Genomic DNA, 18977 nt, shown 5'->3' on the forward strand with positions numbered 1-18977 from the left:
TTATTGTTGTTTATAGTTGATTTTAGATTCATTAATTGTTATTGTTTGCATTATATTTTCATCAAAAGTGCTTATTATTTTAATTTACATTCAACTATATTGAAATCATTTGTTTGAGAAGAATTTGGAGAAATTCAATTCATCCCCCTCTTAGATCACCATCTAACCTATAAAGCTAACAATTAGTATTAGAGCTTTGGTCTCTTTTTGTAGGTTTAACCACATTGAGTAAAGATCCTATGGCTCAATTTTGGTTTCAAGATGGTGAGGAAGTCCTCAAAGCTCCTATGATTGATAAATTTAAATTTTACGAATGGAGAAAGAGGATGAAGATGTTCATTATGACCCAAGGTTTTAGAGCTTAGAATGTGATTGAAAAAGGGCTTGAAACTCTTTCAAATTATGCAAACTACATGAGGTAAAAAATAGATGATGCAAAGGTCAAGTGTATTCTCTATGGAGCTTTAGACAACTTCAACTTGGTCTCAAAATACTCAACCTCAAATAAGATATGGAGAAAGTTGGATAAGCTATATGAAAGATAAATTTTCAACCAACATGCATCATGTCTCATGGTTATTGAAGAACCAAAGGTAACCTCTAACTCTTATGATTCAAACTCTTATACTTTTGATGAGTTTCAAGATGCTTACAATGATTTAGTAATTAAATTTAAAAATATGTATTTGAAACATAAGAAAATGATTTCAAAATTAAAAGTTAAAAATAAATTTTTAATGAGTACAAAGAATGATTTGGAAAAACAAAATAAGAAAATTGAAAATAGATTTAAAACCTCTCAAATTAAGTATAAAATTTTAGAAAAAGAAAATTTTGATTTGAAAAAGAAATTTGATGATTTGATGAATGAAAAACAAAATCTTTTAAAGAATTCATTTAGTACTAAAATGATTAAATATAAGTTTTTAATTTTCATAGTCATACTACACATACTTGTCCTATTGAAGAAAAGTTTCATTTAGAATTAGGCAAGTATGAGTTTCAAAAGGAACAAGAGACCCGGTGACTAACTCTCAAGGAACCAAAGCAATTTAGGTATCAAAAATCAAATGAGATTGTCTCTTGTAAGTGGACTAGAACAAAGAGCCACAATGTGAGAATGAAGATTGAATACTCTAGACGCACAATAGAGATAGGTAATCTCTAAATTTTTATTTAAAGAGAATTTGAATTTGGTTACCTATTTTTGATGAAATTTGAATGCTTAATTGATTATGCAAAATTTGGTTAACATTGATTACAAGACATATGTTGCATAATCTTGAGAAAATGTGAACTTGCATTCAATATGCATTTATTTTGCTCTTAAGTATGTTTGAGATACTTGTTGAAATTGTTTGTGGTGTTAAATAGCTTAAGCATACTTTTGTTGATAAATTTTTTATTAATTTATGATTGTTAACCATGTTTATATGACCATAGTGTTTAAAATTGCCTAACTTGTTTATAATGCTTGAATCTTGTGAAATATTGTTAAAACTTGATTATTTTATTTTTAAATTGTTATAACTCTTGATTTGTGAATTGATGAACACCTTATGCTTAAGTGGTATATATTGATTTTTTATTTCATCTATGTTTTTGGCCAAAACATGTGCTCATATGATGATTGGTTTAACTTGACCTTAATGCTTATGATTTGAAAATACTTAAATTTTTTATCTCTTGATTTTTAAAATATTTTTAATATACTTGTTCTTGTGCTAAATTGATTCATTAATTTTGTGAAATATTTTAGATCTTGTGCTCAATTGATATATTTCTTATTTGTGATTTTAAATATGATAAACTACTTACTTGTAAATGATATGTATTATTATTTCATCTATTATTCTTGTCAAGTGTATGCATATATGATAAATGTGATTTTCCTTGACTTGACATGCTTGCAACATGACTTAAGTGAATGAATTTCTTATGATGCTTATTTTTAGCTTAAGTCATTATTGATTATGGCCTACAATTTGTGTAGACATATTTATGCTTTTATGCTAAAAAATTTTTTGAATATGTTTTTGATGATAAATATTTCTTCATTGAGTTTTTTGTTTTGATATGGCCTAAAATTTATTTTGGCATATTTTTTGGTGATTTATTGAATATATATGAATATTGAATATGTCTTCTTTGTGTTCAATATTTCTAAATAATCTAGAAAGGATTCATATTTTACACATTATATGAGAACTTTAGCTTTAGTGCCAATATTGTGATATTTGATACTTAACATGATATATGGCCTTTAGCTTAAGTATATGTCTCCCTTGCAATTGGCAACTTATGCTTAGTGAATAAATTTTTCTTTGCCCATAATGACTTAGAATATGGAATTGTTTTCTAACAATTGGTATAATTTTTATCAACTGGTTTTCTTGGTGCTTCTAATGAAAATCCTTTATCAAGAAATTTTTTTAAGTCTATGCTAGGAGAACTTGAAATGAGTATGAATAAGCCTACATTTTTTAAATTTCAAGTATAGCAAGCAAAGCATGTCATTCTCATCAATTAAGCCCAATTTTGCTCAAATGAAGTGGATTGGAAATTCAAAGCCAAATGAGCACAACAGCAAAGCTTGACATAGATGGAGGTAAATGTATCAACTTTATGATATGATATATGAGTTTGAATACATATATATGCTTATTTTAATATGTGCAAATATATGATTTTGTGGTTGAATATATAAACACATTGCATAAATTAATTACCAAGCCACTTGGTAGATATTGTTCTAATTTTTTTTTAAGGCTTGGATTGACAAACTCACCTTCATTAATATTCATGGCTAGTTGTTGAATACTTTGATTAATAGTTTTTTTTTTTATAGCATGAATATTTGTTTGAATGTTTGAACATGACTATGAGTTAGCCATGTTGATTTCTTAATTTTTAAATTGATATGACTCATAGATTATGAATTATAAATTTGAAATTTATATACATGTTCATTGATTGAGATTATTGAGATAGCATGTACCATATTATGTCTAAAGGTTTGAATTTTTTTTGGTATATTACTATATATGTTTTGAAATGTTCTTGCATATGCTTGTATGATTTGTTTGAAATAAATATATGTTTGATTACTTGCATATGCTTAGATTAAGTACATTGTTATGCATTGAAATAATTTGGATTATAATTGAACAATTATGATTTCATTATTTCTTTGCTATAGCGTATGTGCTTATCATGTTTGGAAAATCATGCTTATATATAATTTTTGTTATGACATGATGATAATTGAACCCCATTGCTTATTAGTACTTATGATTTATTATATACATATGAGCTTTTAGTTCTTGTTTGGATAGGATAGCTTATGAAAGATTATTGTTATCATTTATGCATGTATTGAATGAATCTTTCATATGCTTAAAGTATGTTTATTCTATTAAAGTTGAATAAATTGCTAACAATTGGTATCAAATTTACTAAAGAATTTTTTAACTTTTATAGACACTTGTTTATGTGCCTATCCTTGATATAGCTTGTACCTCTCATGCAAAATTATGTGTGTCTTATATTGATTAATCTTTATTTTGAAAATGAGAAAAAATCTTATAATACAATTTTGCTTGATTTGTTTTGTGATAACAATTGGTATGCTTCTTGATGACATATCTTTAACAATTAATATCCATAACAATTTGTATGAGCTTGTATACATGTGCTTGAATTTATATTTAATTGCTATTGATGTTTTAGATTCTAAGCACATCTTATGATAACATGATTTATGAGTAGATTGCATATCATTCATTATCCTTTGCTCATAAATTTCATGTAGTAAATTTGATGACTTGTGCTAAAATGTCAAATTTGGATACATTTATACTTTTGTGCTTGAATATATGTATGTGAACTTTATTGTGCATATTACACTTGATTACATGCATTCAAAATACTATTGATATTATTGGTATTAAGCATTTTGTCTTATACCTTGTATTGATCTTTCTTTCTTTTAAAATGACAAAAAGGGGGAAGAGAGTTTAGAGATATTTCTCTTTGTATGCTTATTGCAGTTGATATAAGAGTTTAAACATTTAGTATAAAGTGCATAAACAAAAAGAAGGAGAAATGTTTCATGAATATATTTGTTAATGATGCCTTTTTATGTTTATTTGCTCATTAATTTGCTCATGCCTTTTTGCTATGACAAAAAAGGGGAGAAATATCATATGGACAAATTTACTTATGCTTGACATGCTTATCTTTGATTGTCCTTATTTGATATATATGCTCTAACATATCTTTGGTGAGTTGTGTTGGATTAGGATGCATAAATTAAGGGGGAGTTTTCCAAAATGTCTTTCAAAATCTTAAATGTTTCAAAGACAGTTTTTCATCAAGCAAATTTATCTTTAAGCTTTGTTATATCAAAAAGGGGGAGATTGTTAACCTTGAATTGATCTTTATTTTGAAATGACAAAACATTAAAGCTAAATAAAATTGATCAAGATTTTGAAAAAGATTTATTTAGTACATGTTCTTAAGTTTTATATTTTGATGCTAAATAAATAATATGATTTTCAAAGTTTAAACAAACTTTTCTTGGTGTCATATTTCTCAAACCAAATCTAACTTTAAAGATTATTTATTTGAGCTTAAATGAAAGTCCAATTGTTATTTTTAAAGTGAACTTATTCATTTTGGACTTAATACAATTTTGATATATTGGTTTTGGGAAATAGATTAACTTAGGAAAGTTGTTTTACAAGAACAAAGTTTTTCAACATTGAACTTATTTTATTTTTTTGTATAAATTCACAAGGTTTTAATATTTGAATTTTATACGGTTGGAAAATTGTTTTAGTCTACTTTCTAATGAATCAAATAAAATCAAAATCCAAATTTTCTAAGAAAAGATTTTGAATTTTTACTAAACACTCTGCAGTTGTCAAAAAATTGTAAAAGAGATAAATTTAAAAATTTATTATAATTTGTACACAGTGAATTAGGTGATGAACTTTAAATGGATAGAAATCTCTTTAAGTCTAGTTTCTAAATCTTTAAACGGTTTTGTGATTTAGATTTGTATAACTCAAGTTATGATCAAATAAGTAAGTAGAGTGCAACATGGGAAACTATTACCCAGCATGGACAGGATCGATCCCCTCTAGAAGGGATCGATTGGTTTTCAAACAGAATGCTCCCAGGATCCAGAAAAGGCATCGATCCTTTACAAAAAAGGATTGATTGTTTAGGCTATTTTCAAAGGGAAATTGGTTCAAAACATGAACCAATTAATCCCTTAACGGAGGAGATCGATCCCCTGAAGGGCAAAATCACTCCAACGACTGTTTTATCAATGATTCAATCACTACTTTCACTTCCCAAACACTTTCAATGGCTACTTATTCAATTTCTCTATAAATTGGGTACTTCAACACACCAAAAAAATTAATAAATCAAGAGAGCAAGAGTCAATAAGCCACATTTTTATTCTCTCAAAAAATCAAGAGTTTTTAGAGCTTTAAAGTCCATATCTTTATATTTATTGTATCCAATTTTTATTTGTTGTTCATTCATCATTTTCTTGTACTTAAACTTAGCAAACACTTAACCTTAGAGAGGTTGTTCTATTGTTTGCAAAATTATCTTTGATATACAAGGGTGGAAGAGAACAAGAGGTGTGGTATCCTCTTGAGAGCTTTGTAGTGAGATTGAGTAAGATACTACAAAGGGTAGAGGTTTCAATCTTAAGCCTTATAAAGAAAAAAAATAGGTTGTATTTTTAGTTCAAGAATAATGGATTGAAGCCTTGGTGTAAACAACTAAAAAGAGAGGACGTATGTGCCTTGTGGAGAAGGATTGAACCTTTATAAATTATTGTGCTTGATTTCTCTATCCCTATCTCCTTATAATTTATTATTGTTTATATTTGATTTTAGATTCATTAATTGTTATTGTTTGCATTATATTTTCATCAAAAGTGCTTATTGTTTTAATTTACAATCAACTATATTGAAATCATTTTTTTGGGAAGAATTTGAATAAATCTAATTCACCCCCTTCTTGGACCGCCATCTAACCTATAAACTTATATATATTTTTATCAGTAAGATGTAGATAGGAATTGGCATGCTGGAGCCATGGCCATATTAATTAACAGCATTAGAGTTACTATTATTTACATTGTTGCTAACCATGTTAAAGCGTCCCTTGATTTTGATGTTTCGTTTCATTCCAATCTCAAGATTCAAGTTAGTTTTTTCATATGGTAAATCTTAAGCTATTTTTCTTTGGTTATGATTTAAAAATAAGATATTTTTTAATGATAAGAAAAAGTGAAGACAGAGGCAAAGGTTATAAGGTAGAAAGGAAAGCTTACACAGGTGGTGGTGAAGTTAAGAAGGAAAAAAAATTATGAGCTAATTGCTTTGGTTAAGTAATGGATAGCCTCAAATAAAGATAGTATGAAGGCAAACCAAGTGAGTCAACTTTAAGACTTGCTTTTTCCCTGTTCTTTACATATATTGATTTTGCAACTTTTGCTCATTTAAAGGCTTAAATGAGCAAATAGCTTGCCAATCGAGTTATTTTTTATGGGTTTTGGTTTAAATTGATGAATAATTAATATTTTTATTATTCAATTTAAAATTATTTAGATTTGAAAGAGATAATAAGATATATTAGCTTAAATTTTTTTTGCATTATTCATGATCTTTAGTGCTATATTGTTCTGAACATTGATTTTGAATATTTCAATTACAATAAATGAGGCACTTGAGAAGTGCCAAGCTATGCATTGGTACCAACCACAATACTATACTTAAATAGTAACTATCACATGACTATTATCCCAGACACAATCTTATCAAACCTTTGGTAAGCTTTTAGCAATTTTGCACCTATTTTGGATGTTTTCTTCATTGATTCTTATATGGGTCATTTTGTTACCATTAGCTTGGATTTAATTTTTAGCTTCTTGGTAATTGACTCTTTTTTTGCTATAACATTAGCTGCAATTTTGATTCTTAATGTTTTAAGCTAATTGTTATAACATTATTTTCTATTTAGCTTTATATTTACTTTATGCACCTTTATATAAAAAGTATTTGTTAAGGGATTTTTGTTTGCCATGTGTCTTTTTTTTTATTATTATTATTTTGAAATGTTTTATTGTTTTTGTAAGGTTAGGTGGGATGAGACCATGGAACATAAATTTCTTTCATTGTTTACAGGTGTTTCCTTATGCTGTTTTATGTTTGACAGTTGTGTTTAACTTCAACAACTGTGTTTAAACTTGAATTTCAAAATTTTTGTTTTTAAGTTTTTAGATCTGTTGCAAAGAGATTAATTGTTGCATGAAAGAGAACTTTTTATGATCTGTGATTACTGGTTTTTTTATTTTCTTTTTTTTATGTTGATTTTAGGTAAAATCTATCATTATTTTTTTGTTATTTAATTGAATATGGGTTTTTTTAAAGTGATTTTCATGTTAGACATTCTTATGTTGAATAAGGTTTGGGTTTTGTGGTTCTTAAAATTACATGTTATTCCGAATATGTTTTTTTTTTAATAATTTCTCTTTACATGTTTTATGTCTTTGGATTTTCATTGTCGTTTCATAGTTACTCACAAATATTTAAGCCATGGCACTATTAATTAATGTTATAAAGTGAGTCAGTACTCTGTAACAGAAAGGAAAAGCAAAAAGAAAATGGTTTGAAAATAAAGGATAGCTCTCAACAAAAATCCTTGAAATGGTTAAAAGGTTTGTTAAAAGAAACCATAAGCTACGAGTTAGAGGCACTGACTTTGGAAGGACTGCAAATTCTTTATGACCTAAAGGGTTTCATAGGTTATAATCTTATTGTAACTAGTCGTGCATCAATAAATAAATCAAATTAATATCATTGAATTATATTGATATCTTCATTCTATTTTAGCCAAAAGGTAAAATAAAATAATATTGTAACTTATATATATTTTTATACGTAGGATATAGATGGAAATTGGCACATTGGAGCCATGGCCACGTTGATTGATGACATTAGAGCTATTGCTATTTATTCTATTGCTGACCATGTCAAAGTTTCCATTGATTTCAACATTTCATTTCATTCAACTCCCAAGATTCAAGTTAGTTTTCTCATGTGGTAAATCTTAAGCTTTTTTCCTTTGGTTATGGTTTAAAAATATGATAAGTTTTAATGGCAATAAGAAATAGAGATAAAAGCAAAGGTTATAAGGCAAAAAAAAAAGTTTACACAGGTAATGGTGGAGGTCAAAAAGAAAGGAAACAATGAACTAATTGCTTTGGGTAAGTAATGGATAACCTCAAATAAAAATGGTATGAAAGTAAGCCAAGTGAGTAAGCTTTGAGACTTGTTTTTTCCCTGTTCTTTACATGTATTGATTTTGAAACTTTTGCTTATTTGAAGGCATTCAAATATGTAAACAACTTGCCAACTAAGCTCATTTTTATGGGTTTTGGTTTAAATTGATGAATAATTGGTATTTGTATTATTCAGTTTTAAATTATTTAGAATTGAAAGATATACGGTATAAATATTAGCTTGAATTTTTTTGCATTATTCATGGCCTTTGGCACTATATTCTTCTGAATATTGATTTTGAATGTTTCAATTACAACAAATGAGGTGCTTAAGAAGGTGCCAAGCTATATATTGGTGCCAACCATGATGCTATACTTGAAAAGCAACAATCACATGACCATTATCACAGGACATAATCTTATCAACCTTTGGCAAACTTTTAGCAATTTGGCACTTATTTTGGGTGCTTTCTTCGTTGGTTCTTATATAGGTCGTTTCATTACCTTTCATTTGGGTTTAATTTCTAGCTTCCTAGTAATTGGCTTTTTTTTTTACTATAATGTCAGCTGCAGTTTTGATTCTTAATGTTTTAAAATAGTTGTTATAACATTATTTTTTATTTAGTTCATATTAACCTTTTGCTCCCAATTATTTTAACAAATTTTTCTATACTTAACAATATTACGTTTATATTAAATTATTTTAAATAAATAAAATAGTACAAATTAATTTAACACATTGGGTGAAGTCAGAGTCCTTTATTAGTTCAAGATAAACATGTATCACTTTTGATATTTACCTATGTGGGTAAAAATTAATATTAGTATAATTTTGTTATTATTATTAGAAACATAATATTATTATATCAAACATTCTTAAAATAAAAAATAATAATACAATTTATATTAAAATCTGTAATCTTTAATATAATTTTGATTACTTTTAATATAGTTTTGATAACTTCTAATATTATTTTGATAATTGATAGTTCATGTTACAACAAATTGTCCATCCAAACTAGATGAAGCCATACTCATACATCTTTTCCAAACAAACTTCCCCAATGATATAGAGCTTTAATTACTTGTTTTAATTTATAAATGAATTAGATTGATATATAATATTATTTTAATCCATTGATCTAAATCTTAAAGAACTTAGAATATTGCAAAAAACTTGTTTATATGGAAGCTTAGGTGGATTGTTTCTTTTTTCGATACATAAGAAAATTCTTAAAATTTTTTAAGAAAATTCTTAAAATTTTTCTTTTTATAATAACATAAGATAATTCAATAGGAGTAATACATGAAGCATTTGTCAGGTTCTTGAAACATTCATTTGGAGGCTACAAAAACCTACAAGTAAAAAAATGAAGTATTTTCAGCTTTTTTTACCCATATATCTAATGAATTAACCTTAAACAATCATTAAAAAAATCACCCAAAAATGCAAAATTTAAATTAACTTAATTCAAACTTTATATATTGTTTGGAAGAAACATATGAGTATGACTTCAACTAGTTTGGATGTATGATTTGTTACAGAAAGAACCATAGCTCGTGCATTCCCTGCACAATAATATATAATCATTAAATTATATATTATAATTTAAAAATAATACCTAAAACATTCTTCGATAGCCTTTCATTGCAAAACCAGAAATATAATACTTTGTTGGGGAATGATAATAGTATATAACAATTTTTAGGTATAAAAATATTCACAATTAGTGGTAAGCCCATCCCATAAAGCCATGAACTCAGTCTTTATGGTCGTTATTGCTTCATGGTCATAAACATATAGATATGTACATTCACGAATAGTCAAAATAGATTTTGTTTAAAACAGTTCTAATTGTGTTTACTTATCCCTTTAATTCTACATTGCAAATTACAACAATTTAATGAAACCAACAAATGAAGAGAATATTAAAAAAGAAAGAAAAATAGGTTCATGAAAAGTTAAGATTTCTTATGATTAAAACAATTTAAGATCTATACACTTATAATACCAAAATTGAATAGTCAAAATTAAGACATTCCCCTTACCTTTAACTCATTTCAATGAGTAATTTCTAGGGATTTGATCCATTCATAAGCAGTTGGAACCAACAAATTACAAATCTATTAAAATGAAAGCAAAAAGCATCCAAAAATATAAGAAAATCAAATCATAATCATAAACCAAAAAAGGCAACTGAACAATTTTCTTCATATCAATGTCTTTTCATTTGAAGACTATATAATTATCTAAATATCATTCTCAGCATCCGAAGTTAATATATGTAGTAGAGCCCCTATCTTTAAAAATAGTTTTTCTCAATTTTCATAACAAATCAACAAGTAGTCATTCCTATTTAAAGGTTTCCCAAATTTTGAAAAATATTTATAGAGTTCAGCGATTAGATCACTTACCAAAAAAGAAAAGGAATACATTTTCTACATCTTGTTTACATGTGAATTTGACAAAAGCAAAACCTTTGGATAACTTGAAAAATAAAAGAAAAAAAAGAAGACAAAACCATTACATGAATAAAATAAATATAAAATTTAATTAAAATTTTTAAATGATTATATATGATGAATAAAATAAATATTAAGACAATGATTTTATGAACTTACCAAAGTTCTTTAAACGACAACATTGAAGTCCGCTAACCTTTGTCAAAATAATTAAAGAGAAATTAAAAAAAAAAGAACATGTAACATAGAGGTTTACACAAAAAATTCATAAAATTGTGTCATGTAACAACTTATCTCAAATATAAAAGGATTTTGACTGACCTTTTTTTACAACACATAGGATTGATGCATCATGAAACATCAATAGTTTGAGTTCCACTAGTGTCAAAACCCATACCAATTGGGATGATAGACTAAAACTGATATTTTCAATCCATTCAAGCCATCGTTGGTCTTCGATTTTCTTTTTCTTTGATTTCCCGACTATCTCTTTCCACCAACATTGAAACCCATGCCGATTAAGATGTATGCATCTAGTCGATACTAATCTTTTGGTCTCCAAAAAACTTAGAATACTCTAATTTACCAAGCATCACAAAAAAGAGCAAAAACCACAATTTTCATAATTTGTGAGGAACTTAGCAAAAAAGAGAATAAAAAACAAATAAAAAGAAAAAGTTTCTACTAAATAGTGAAAGGCTTAAATTGTTAGGGCAAAAATTTAACCAACAAAAAAGAAGGAGAAAAGAAGATAAAAAAAGAAAGAGAAATAGGAAAAGAAGAGAGATTAGTCAAATTCTAGTTTTTACTTTTTTTTTTATAGTCTCTAATGTCATTTATGAAGCTTCTAACAACAAAAGTTACCCAAAATTATCCCTCATTTATTTGTATATGAAAATGTTGAGTTGTCCCCTTCAACACAAATAGGGGACAACTTTATATTAAGGTATAGATTTTGATACTTTTTATAAAATTTTGGTAATTTTTAATATAATTTTTTATCTTTTAATATCATTGTGTTAATCATTAATATAATTTTAGTAATTTTTAATGGATAACTTTTGAAAAAAATTTGATTAACTTTTATAGAATTTTGATAATATCTAATATGATTTTGATAACCTTTGATAGAACTTGGTTACACTTGATGAATTTGGGTAACTTGTAATACTATTTTGATAGGCATTGATATAATTTTGGTAATAATTTTAAAAAATTTTGGTAATCTTTGGTAAAATTTTGATAATTTTTAATAAATTTTTTATACTCTTTGATAAAATTTTAAAAACATTTGATACAATTTTAGTAATCTTTAATACAATTTTAATAACATTTGATAAAAATTTGGTAACATCTGATAAAATTTTATTGACTTTTAATACAATTTTAATAACCTTTAATATATTTTTGATAATTTATAATACAATTTTAGTAACTTTTGATAGATTTATGGTAACTTTTACTAGAATTTTGATAATCTCGAATACAATTTTGATAATATTGATAAAATTTTAATAATCTCAATACAATTTTTTGAGAACTTTTGATAAAATTTTGATAATTTTTTATAAAATTTTGGTAACTTTTGATAGAACCTTTAATATAACTTTGATAACCATCAGTATAATTTTGGTAGATTTCTATAGACTTTTGGTGTCTTTTAATACAATTTTTTTTAATAAAAAAAACACATTTAAATCTGTTTTATGGTTAACTATTTGATTTTTAAACAAAATTATGTTTTTTAATGGAAAAAATCATTTTCACTATTTAAAAAATAATAAAAATTTGTATTACTTTATCTAAAGGTCAATAATGCACTTTCACCTAAATCCATTGTTGATATTTTAAATTAAATATAAAATTAATTAAAAATTAATAAAAATGATAAAAATGATTTGAACAAATATCAACTATAAAATTAGAAGAAAGTGCATTATTAACCTTGAAATAAAGTAGTAATAAATTTACTTAGTTGGTAAGTTTACTTAAAACCCAAATTACTTTACAATAAAAAATAAATTCTAAAATATTCATGTGCATTTATATTTTTAAATTAAAATACTATTTTATATATTTTTTTAAATTATGCTAATAATCAAATATTATATTTATATAATCAATTGAATAATTAATTATTACATGATAATCAAGTTATAATCACTAAATAATCAACTAAAAAATTATAACATAATTAAACAATCAACCCACATATAATAAAAATTGAACCTAAGATTTCAGAGTTCTAAAACCTCATTTTTACCAATATTCCAATGCCTCATTTTTTTATGCTCTTTTAAAAAACTATCTATTTGTCAAAGTAATTTCTTTCTAAACTTTTTTCACCCAATATAATGTCTACGAAAATCTAGTAATAGTTTAACTTGTTTGGTAATAAATCTTTTTCCACAAATAAAGCTGACTTTGCTATAATTTGTAGGTTTTATATGACTGACAGCAGTTACTCCAACATAACCAATTCAACCCTTTGCATTTATTAGTGCAGTTATTGAATTGTTACTTGTGAAATTACACTAGAAAACTCACATAAAAATAAGGGAATAATAGCTGGGGGCATTCTCTGGAACATATAGATCTAACAATTCTAATGATTTCTCATTTTGATATTGATCAATAAATTCATACTAATAGAAAAGCAAAGACAAAAATGTGAAAAAGTAAAAGCAAGTTTAAAATTCTGAATCTAAATATAAATGGAAAAAGGCCAAAAACATGATTCTACAACTCTTTGTAAATTTCATACACAATTTACAAATATAAATCTTCAAACAAAAACCAAAAGGTTATGTATAGTACATAAAGTTTTACTAATATATCACAAACTCACATTTAAGTCATGGAGATGTTTATATCACATAACTAGAACTAGTATGACCATTTCACCAGTAGCATCCATATTTCAATTACTAGCATTGAAGTCTCGGTTCTCTTACCTGGATATATTTTTTTTTTATGAATTTTATACAATCTGCCATAGCTTTGCTTTGGTGAGTGTCAACTGGTTAGTAATATTTTCGTGTGACAGCAAATAAGCTAGTGTGCTAATGATGTGAAGCCTTGGTGAGAGTTAATAGCATTTTTAGGCAAAAAATTAATTCTTAGAAGCGCTCTAGTATAGTCATTAAGGATAATTTTGTTTTTGTTGTTACCTTTGAACCTTGGCATGCATAGAATACTACTCTTCATATCCATGGGGCTGCCTATTGTTTTTTTCTCCATTTTCTTTAAACGTTTGCCTTTGATAATGAGAGCCTATTTATGTAGGAGAATCTAGTTCTAGTGTAACAAACAATTTTTATATGCATGTGCTTTACTATGTTTGCTTACTAAGTAAATGAATATGTATCTTTTATTTATTGTATATTGTTAATTCTTAAAAGCGCTCTAGTATAGTCATTGAGGATAATTTTATTTTTGTTCTTACCTTTGAACCTTGGCATGCATAGAATACTACTCTTCATATCCATGGTGCTATCTATTATTTTTTTCTCCATTTTCTCTAATCATTTGCCTTTGATAATGAGAGCCTGTTTATGTAGGAGAATTTAGTTCTAGTGTAACAAACAATTTTTATATGCATGTATTTTACTGTGTTTGCTTACTAAGTAAATAAATATGTATCTTTTATTTATTGTATATTGTTATGATTAATTTTTTGGCTCAACTACTATATATAATTTTTAAAAATACTTTTTAAAAAATTTGAGCTTAATCTAATTGATTCATGAGTGAGTTTTAAGAGATGTCATCCAAGAAGTTTGAAATTCAAATTTTAGTATCAAAATCTTTTCCTATTGCGGTTTTCAAAAAAAAATTTTAAAAATAATTTTTAAGGTAAATGGTATTTTAAAATTAAAAAAATGATGTGATTTTTTTAAGTTGAAAAGGTATAATATATTTTAAAGTAGGGTAAATTATAAAACATCTCCTTTAGGGAATGAACTTTCAATGGCATTAATGGTTAAAAAGAAAAACAGCATCAAGTTTTTTTTGTGGGATATGGAAACTTTACTTTTTAATCATAAAGTGTGAGAAATTTTGCTGGAAAATGTTGGGAATTAATTGGTTTATAATTTGGTTTATAATTAGAAATTTTGTCGAAAATGCTTGGAATCAATTGGTTTATAGAAATGTTAGTCATATTGACTTGTTTCATAATCATGCATTTAAGAGTAGGAGAATAGGAATTCAAGTTACTTTGATATCAATTTTCCTTTATTATCTTAACATCTTTACATAAAAATAATTTTTCTTCACTATATTTGTTCAAAAAACAATAATTTTTAAAAATTATGTTGTTTTCATTTCTTATATATATATATATATATATAAAGAATTTGTAGTTTATAGATAAAAAAAAAATGTTGTAAGTATTGAAATTTGAATTTCAAATTTGTTATATGCTAGGGTTACTCATGAAACAATTAAGGTAAGTTTGAAATTCTTTTGTATCTTTTCTTTATTTATACTAGTAAAATGATCGCACATTGTCGTGGGAATTCAATGTCAAATATATGATACCGGTATAATTTTTTTTTTCAAATATTGTATCAATTTACATACTAAACTCATAACCCCTAAATTTACAAAACCTAATAATTTTTAAATTTATAAAACATCAATGTAAGCAAACAAATACGCAATTCCACTATCTAAAAACTATTGCATCAATCTATAATTAGTAGACTTTAGCAAAAAGAATTAGTTTTAGAGAAAAAATTACAGATTAAGCATATCCCTATAAAAACTACCTACATAAAGCTTCTTATGGTTCAAGTGTTTAATGGTGAGCATATGATGATGATCAAAGATTTTAAAAATCCCAATCATGCATCCTATTTGCTTATGCAAATCTAGATTGTCATCTGCCAAAAAATGTATAAGCTTTGTAGCCATCTTCCCTTCCTATTTCGTAATTCCTATAGCTTCATCATTTGTTTTTCCAAAGAATGGAATTGCAATCATTATTTCCTCTTCCACCATAACATCAAATTGTGTGGCTATTCAATAGTACCATTTATTACAACCAGTTTCTATGCTTTATGAATTATCAGACGCCCAAACAACTTTTCAAAAACTCAATTGAGAATAAAAACTATTAGATACATTAGAAACCAAAATATAATTCAAGAACCAATAAAAAAAATATGAACTCTCTTGTTTCTTCTTTCTTTTTTTACCTCTTTTACTATTCATTTTAAAATATATCCAAATTTCAAATCGTAAATTATGGTTTTATTCAAAACCCTTGAAAAGACAAAAGCATTTCCCACATTAACTACAAACATTTTTCATATGAAAATAGAATTCATCAAATTTTTAGGTTATTTACTTTTGCATGTCTAAAAGTCCTTATAACTCACTTTTGAAACCCAATTTTTACACAACTAATTACATCTCAAAACCATAAACTTTGGCCTCCCACAATATCAAAATTGTCTTTTTGCAATCCAAACTCAAACCTTTTAAAGTTTTTTTCATTTAAAATTAAGATTCTTTTATTGGGTTTTTCATGAAATTCTCTAAAGCTTAAATTTTTTCTCAACAACCAAGCAAAACCACAAGAAACCATAGAATTATCTTTAATGAATATATACACATTAAAGATACCTTACTGAACTTTACAGATAAACCAGACAATGTTTTGTGTTTATTTTATAAACCAGACAAAGAGCAAAGGCTTTTAAAAGCACATGTTGCAAAAAACATATGGCAAGATTCTTTAAGATGTATGAATAAAATCCATAAATTTTGAAATCATAAAAAGAGAAAAACTATTAACAATTGGTATATGATTAATATAATTCAATGAACTTTATAAAAGAATGAGAAAAACTCAAAAGTAAAACATGAAATAAAATCAATTTTTAAGCAAAATTAAATAGCTTTTATAGATTAATAAAAAAAGGATTAAAAAGATGAACTAAAAAGGATAAAGTATTTTTACAGTAGTTTTATCTATAAATTTAACATTTTCTTAACAATACTTTAATCATTCTTTAATTTGAGATATTCAACAAATTAATATATATCCACTCAATTAAAAAAGATAAGAATGTAAAATAAAAAAATTATAGAGAAAAAATAATATATAAAATTAAGGCATCACAGAAACAATGTAGCAATCTAAAAAAAAAAAAAAAAAACAACTAAAGTGTCAATGCCTTTTCATGCTTTATGTTAAAAAGATTATTTGTTGACCATTGTGACATTTGTATTTGAAAAAAATTTAAGTGGCCTTTTTATTGAAAAATAACTAAAGTAAGTTAATATCATTTAATAGTGTTTCTTTTGGACTAACAATATGGAATTACAATGACTTTATTACATACAAAAATTACTACATAAATATTTCTCATTACTTTCATTCTATTTGTTTTGATAGTAAAAATGATTGATTGTAATTAGTTATAAGGATATAAATTGCACTTAATGAGAATTCACCATAATAGCCAGATGCCTAATATCGAGCATAGCATTGGCCTAAAAACACATTAACTGTTGTAACTAATCTACATAAACTCTTTAGTTTCCCCACAACATCTTTAAGGCAATAATAACAACATTCAAGTTGTAAAAAAGCCTTATCATTATCTTTTCATTCAAGTTGTAATAACTTTTAAATGATAATACATAATACTGCAAAGAATTTATTTATAAACAAGCAAAATAATTACAATAACTGAAGTTACTTGCCTAGGTCTAACATATTGGGATATTAAATACAATTAGTAAAAAGACCTTGTGTATATGGATAAAATAACACAATTTCTATGTATAACATAAATAACTACTTAATCAAGCAATAAATCAAGAATAATACAATAATATATATCCCATTAACATATCTTTCATGATTTAATGGCTTTAAAGTAGATACCAGGCTTCCTGTTTAAAGCATACATGTTGCATATATATAAACCTATAAATAAGACCAATTTAACACATTTGATCATTAACAAAAAATCTATAAAAAAAAAAGATCTATAAAATTTTAAAAAATTTAAATCAAAATTATTTTATTTACATTTTGATTAGAGAGAGAATTATAGGTGAAATCAACATGGGAGACAACAATTGCATTGGGATGCCATAATGGCCTCAATTGCTTCCCATCTTTTCTCATATCACTTTTACTCCTTAAATCTTATTAAGTAAAAATGCAATAAAAAAAAGGAAGAATAAGTAGTCGCCAGTCATCGTTGACGATGAAACTTACAACAACAATAAAAAAAAGTTTATGAGAGATAAGTCATAGAGTAAAAGAGAAAGAAAATAAAAAATAGAATTTAATGGAGAAAAATTAATAAATATAAATAAAATTAAAAAAATTATTAAGAGCAACAAATAAATGAAAACATGAAAGCAAATAACCCAATAATAGATAAAAGCTTTGAAAAATTAAAAGAAAATTACATTAGTATGCTTTGAAGAAATGTGAAAAAAAAAAAGAAAAAAAAAGCAAAAAAATAGAAGATAAAAAAAAATGGAAGATTTCTCACCTAATCCTTTTATTTTCTTTCTTTTTCAAATCAAGAAATAGATGATATGTCAACTATTCTCAACCTTTTTTTTTTTGGTCAAATCAAATAATGATTTCACCTATCTTTTTCATTGCATTATTTCTTTTTGAAACCACAGATCTTTGATTATGAGAAAAAAAAAAAAAAGAGAAATCATGTGGTTGAGATAAATATACTAAAACCAAAAAATAATAAATAAATGAAAGAAAAAACTTTGAATGGCACGTAGATAGGCTAAATGGTGGTCAAAACTTAATTCAAATCAATAAAATTAAATGAATTGATTAAAGAATACGTTTCTTATGTAAGAACGTGATTTTTATGGTTCAAAAATTACATTATTGACATAAAAAATGTAATTTAAATAATTTTTAAATATAAAATTTTTATTCATTATCAATTATATTTTGAAACAAAAAAAGTGGTATGTGATAGATTATCAACCACGTTTTCAAATTAATAAACATATGTTTTTAAATGTTATAAATTTTTTAAAAATTATGTCAATTACTATGTGTTTCACATTATAAACGTCATTGATATAAAAAATCTATGTTATTTTGTTATTATTTTAATTGATCTACTACGTTTTAAATATAAAAAAAATAGTGATTTCTAAAATTAAAAAAATTTTAAAAAAATAGAATTATAGTCATCTACTA

At 25.4% G+C, this 18977-nt stretch overlaps 1 pseudogene; it reads left to right on the forward strand.

Annotated features, from left to right (window-relative positions):
- Positions 1-313: 313 nt before the first annotated feature.
- LOC149516406 (uncharacterized) lies at positions 314-8355 on the forward strand (annotated as a pseudogene).
- Positions 8356-18977: the final 10622 nt, after the last annotated feature.

The sequence above is a fragment of the Durio zibethinus genome, chromosome 10, assembly GCF_047325235.1.
Source record: "Durio zibethinus cultivar Kanyao isolate XHJ-2024 chromosome 10, ASM4732523v1, whole genome shotgun sequence".
In the NCBI taxonomy this organism is placed as follows: Eukaryota; Viridiplantae; Streptophyta; class Magnoliopsida; order Malvales; family Malvaceae; genus Durio; species Durio zibethinus.